The sequence below is a fragment of the Montipora capricornis genome, chromosome 11, assembly GCF_036669925.1.
Source record: "Montipora capricornis isolate CH-2021 chromosome 11, ASM3666992v2, whole genome shotgun sequence".
Taxonomy (NCBI): domain Eukaryota; kingdom Metazoa; phylum Cnidaria; class Anthozoa; order Scleractinia; family Acroporidae; genus Montipora; species Montipora capricornis.
In genome coordinates, this window is record NC_090893.1 from 26,770,771 (window position 1) to 26,776,172 (window position 5,402).

At 49.6% G+C, this 5,402-nt stretch overlaps 1 pseudogene; it reads left to right on the forward strand.

Annotated features, from left to right (window-relative positions):
• Positions 1-775: 775 nt before the first annotated feature.
• Positions 776-5,402, forward strand: part of LOC138024655 (uncharacterized) — a 4,949-nt pseudogene continuing 322 nt past the window's right edge.

Consider the following 5,402-nt stretch of genomic DNA (forward strand, 5'->3'; position numbering starts at 1 on the left):
TCCTTCATTGCTAAAAGGGGAACCAATTGTTCCGAGTTCCGAATCCCGAGCGGAACAAATTGGTCCTTAATGGATGATTTGGGAACTATTGTTCCTAAAAATATGTTCCTTTTGATAACATGGGAACGTGCTTTTTCTAAAGATACGGGAAAAAAATGGTCCTTTATTGTTAAAAAGGGAACCAATTGTTCCGAATTCCTAATCCCAAGCGGAACAAATTGGACCTTAATGGGTGATCTGGGAACTACACCTTTGCTGTTCATTTACGCAAAAGATACATTCAGTTATGTCAGCAGTCGAAACTACGTTCATTAGCCCTTCCATGAACTTCAATAACGCAAACGAACTTTCAATAACGCTATTTGCATATGAAATTAACATTCAATAGCATCAACGGATGAACAATTGCACCTTTCGCCATATTTCGCATTGTTGTGTAATTCCCGCCACTAGGTCACATAGCGTAACCCATTGTACACGCCGTCGTTTAGTTCGGGTTATTGTTTCGCTTTGCATGCACGCTTAGTTACCTCATTGTCACACAGTTCCCGCATAATTAGCTTGGTGCCTTACCACCTTTGCCTGCTTAGTTTGGGTTGTATTTGCATCTTGCCTTCGGTGAATAAACGTGTTCTCTAGCTCGGAGTTTCGGCTCAACTTACTGGCGTGGTGGCAGCGAAACATTTTCAAAGAACCCACGGAAAGAACATCAAAGCTGTTCTTCGATTTTAGCCGCCTCTCTGAGCAATCAAGCCAGAATTCGTGAACCGTAGTGATGACTTCACACAGAGCGCCGAAACAGTGGTCGCTTTCTTAGAATGAAACTATTACTTCGATCGAAGCCTGGGAAAACAATCTAAAGTACATCTTGTCCCTCGATCCGAACTTCGCAGACTTTCTTACTGATGGATCATCGTGGGGTAAAAAAACAAACGCTACACCCCTACGTGGTTTCTCCAACGATCCTGAATCTGTTCCAACGGCGAGAAGAAGGACTGCTGCTCAAAAAGTAACACATTTAGAAATGATGCTCGGCCAAATTGCCAATTACGCCCCTATCATTTCTCGGAACTCAATCGTCAAGAATTCTACATCAATTAGCGGCGTTTGGCAATCGATCCGACAGCATTATGGCTTGCAGTTAACTGGTTCCCGTTTCTTGGACCTCGCGAACATTTCTTTGAAGCCTGAACAGCGTCCTGAGGATTTATTCCAAATCTTAATGGCCTTTATTGAGGACAACCTACTCACCAGATCCAGCGGAATCACTCATTATTGCGAGATCCCGGACGCTGACGAAGAACTATCTCCATCCCTCGAAAATTTTATTGTTCTCACTTGGCTACGCCTACTCCATCCCAACCTTCCACGACTTGTGAAACAACGTTATGGAACCGAATTACGTAGTAGGACGTTGGCCTCTGTGAAACCTGAAATCTCTCAAGCTCTCGAGTCGTTACTTGACGAGCTCCACACCAGTGATGAATCAAAGGTTCTACGCTCTGCGCCCCCGACTGATCATCGCTCATTTGTTCCCGCACGACGCAGGCTACTGCCTAAACCTCGAGCTGTCAAGTCTTGTCCTCTTTGCCAGCAGGCCGGCCGCCCAGATTTTCGGTCACATTTTCTCAGCGGTTGCAAGTTTCTGCCCGAGCCTGATCGTCTCTTCATGTCCAAGATTCGCCAAGTGGCCGGCATTGAATTAGAGGAGAGCAGTTATGATTACCAGCACTATCCTGATCTGACTAGCCCTCCAGGTTTTGAAGAATTCGCAGATATGCAGCATTGTCCCTCCAGTGTCCTACCTACTATGAAACCCCCTGCCACTCGTCGCGTAAACGTCTCCCAGTCTCCATTCCTTCACGCCTTTTATGGTCATCACCCTTTACGCCTTACAATAGACACTGGCGCCGAAACTAATATGATGAGAGCTTCTTTAGCCAAGCATATTGGTGCTAAGATAACTAAAAGCTCCCAGACTGCTTTGTAGGCCGACGGTCGCACCCCGTTAACTGTTGTTGGTGAGACCCGCCTTCCGCTGATTCGTCAAGGCAGACCTCTTACTTTGGAAGCTCTCGTTGTCGAGAATCTTGATGTTGACATACTTGCTGGAACACCCTTCATGGCTTCCAATGACATTGCAGTCCGCCCCGCTAAGCGTGAGATCATCATCGCTGGGTGTGACGTGGCGTCTTATGGTTGTTCCCAAGGTCCTCAGACCCACTACGCTGTCAGAGCTTGCCACCTCCTTCGCGCCCCGAATACTAACACAACCGTCTGGCCGGGTGAGTTCCTGGAAATTGACGCCTCCTCAGTGCTACTTAAAGATGCTACACTTGCCATTGAGCCCCGTATGGATTCGGTCTCTTCTAGTCACCTCAAACCTGCTCACACCTGGCCTCAACCCGACATTGTCCAATCCATTGGTGGTAAACTGAGACTTTTCAACAATACCGAGGAGCCCCTACTAATCCGCAAGAACGACCATTTATGCCAAGCACGTCTAACTGTTCTGGAGTCTTCCATAGAGCCCTCCTCAACCCAAGCTGCAGAGCCGTGCCCCAAGTCTACTACTCCCCCCTCTTCTTCCGTCGAGTCCGTACATAAAGACCCTGACGGTTTGTTGTCCCCTGCTGAGAAAGCCGCGTTCATTTCGCTACTGAAGGAATTCCAATTGGTTTTCGATCCCCGTATTCCTGGTTACAATGGAGCTGCCGGGCCGATTGAAGGGGTTGTGAATATGGGACCTGTCGAGCCTCCCCAGCGAAAAGGGCGTGTCCCACAGTACTCTCGCGACCAACTCGACCTGCTTCAAACCAAATTTGACGAACTTGAGGCTCAAGGCATTTTCAGTCGACCAGAAGATTTAAACGTTGTGGTGGAATACTTGAATCCATCCTTCTTGGTGAAGAAGAGGAATGGCGGTTTTCGCTTAGTCACAGCCTTTACTGACGTGGGCCGCTATAGCAAGCCCCAGCCCTCACTAATGCCGGACGTGGACTCCACTCTTCTCAAGATTGCTTGCTGGAAGTACATTGTAGTCTCTGATTTGTCTCAGGCGTTCTACCAAATCCCACTTGCAAAGAACTCCGTGAAGTATTGTGGCGTGGTTACACCCTTTAAAGGCGTTCGTGTCTACACGCGTTGCGCAATGGGAATCCCCGGTTCCGAAACGGCCCTCGAGGAGCTAATGTGCCGCGTCCTGGGTGATCTCCTTCAGGAAGGGTGTGTCGCTAAGATTGCCGACGACTTGTATTGTGGTGGTAACTCCCATCAAGAGCTTCTTTTAAACTGGCGAAAAGTCCTCTCGGCTCTCGATCGCTGCAACCTTCGCCTCTCACCTGCGAAAACCATAATCTGCCCAGCTTCTACCACCATTCTCGGTTGGATATGGTCCCAGGGCTCGATCCGTGCTTCTTCCCATCGTGTAGCTGCTCTTGCTTCTTGTGAGCCACCCAAGAATGTACGCGGTCTCCGTGCTTTTGTTGGCTCATACAAAATGCTTGGTCGGGTCCTTAGTGGAGCTGCTAAACTCCTCGCTCCTCTCGAGTCGCTTACGGCTGGTCGTCAATCTCAAGACACCATCTCCTGGTCTGATGAGCTCCTAGTGTGTTTTCGCTCCTGTCAAGAAGCACTCACGTCTAACAGATCCATCACACTCCCCAAGCCTGATGATCAACTTTGGATCGCAACCGATGGTTCCGTCAAGATGAATGGCCTCGGCGCCACTCTTTATGTGCTTCGTGACCAGAAGCTCCACCTTGCCGGATACTTCAGTGCCAAATTTAAAAAGCATCAAGCCTCCTGGTTACCATGTGAAATAGAGGCATTGTCTATTGCCGCTGCCGTCAAGCATTTTGCCCCTTATATAATTCAATCAAAGTCTAAGACTTATGTACTGACTGACAGCAAGCCGTGTGTCCAGGCCTTTGACAAGCTCTGCCGTGGTCAGTTCTCCTCCAGTCCCCGAGTGACTTCGTTTTTATCATCTGTTAGCCGTTACCAAATCACACTGCTCCATTTGGCTGGTTCTGCCAACCTGCCTTCTGACTTTGCTAGTCGTAACGCACCAGCTTGCGACGACCCTCGCTGCCAAGTTTGTTCATTTGTATCCGAAGCTGAAGACCTAGCTGTGCGTCCCATTTCTGTTCATGATGTGCTATCGGGGAAGACGTCCCTTCCTTTCACAAGCCGTTCCGCCTGGCTCCAATCGCAACTAGAGTGCCCGGATTTGAGACGTGTCCACTCTCATCTTAAGCAGGCCCGTCAAAGAAGCTGACAAACATTAAAGATGTCAAGCGTTACCTGAACCTGGTCTCCATTTCCCGTGACGGTCTACTCGTCGTAAAACGCGATGAACCTTTCGCTGCGCCCCGCGAATGTATTGTCATTCCACGCTCTGTTGTTGATGGCTTCCTTGCTGCCTTACACGTGAAGCTGGACCACCCCTCCCGTCACCAGATGAAACTGGTTTCACAGCGTTACTTCTTCGCTTTAGATTTGGACAAAGCCCTGGATCGGTGCTCGCAGTGTTGCCACCTATGCTCTTCCCTGAAGAAAGTTCCATCCAGCCTCATTGAACAATCAACCTCTGATCCCCCCGACGGCTTTGGTATTTCCTTCGCTGCAGACATCATAAAGCGCTACCGTCAGCTAGTACTTGTCGTCCGCGAGACGTCCACGTCCTTCACTGCAGCCTGCTTATTGGATAACGAACGTCGTGAATCCATTCGCTCTGGTCTCCTCCGTTTGTGCCTTGAGCTGCGACCTCTGTCTGGCCCCCCTTCCGTCATAAGGGTAGATCCCGCTCCTGGCTTTGCTTCTTTAGGTGACGATGAAATCCTTAAGCAGTACGGCTTTGCCGTGGAAGTCGGCCGAGTCAAAAACCCAAACAAGAATCCTGTGGCAGAGAAATGCGTCGCAGAACTTGGTGATGAGCTTCTACGTGTTTGTCCTGAGGGTGGTACAATCAGTCCTCTTTCCTTAGCTGTGGCGACAGCCAATCTCAACACCCGTATCCGCAACAGAGGATTGTCTGCCCGCGAGATGTGGCTTCAACGCGATCAATTCACTAACGCACAGATCCCTTTTTCCGACCTCCAAGTTGTTCGACAACAGCAGTCGTTGCGGCTCCGTAACCATCCCACAAGTGAGAGATCCAAAGCCCCAGGCTGTTGCCCTCGCCCGGCCACGCCCGTTCAAGTAGGCGATTTGGTGTACATTACTTCTGATGGCTCCAAGACCAGTGCCCGCAATCGGTATCTTGTGGTCTCCGTGGATGGCCTATGGTGCAACGTACGCACGTTCACCGGTTCACAGTTGCGTTCTACCTCCTATCGCGTCAAGCTGTCCGAATGTTATCGTGTTCCTGACCTAACAGAGACCACGTCTAACCTCTCTCG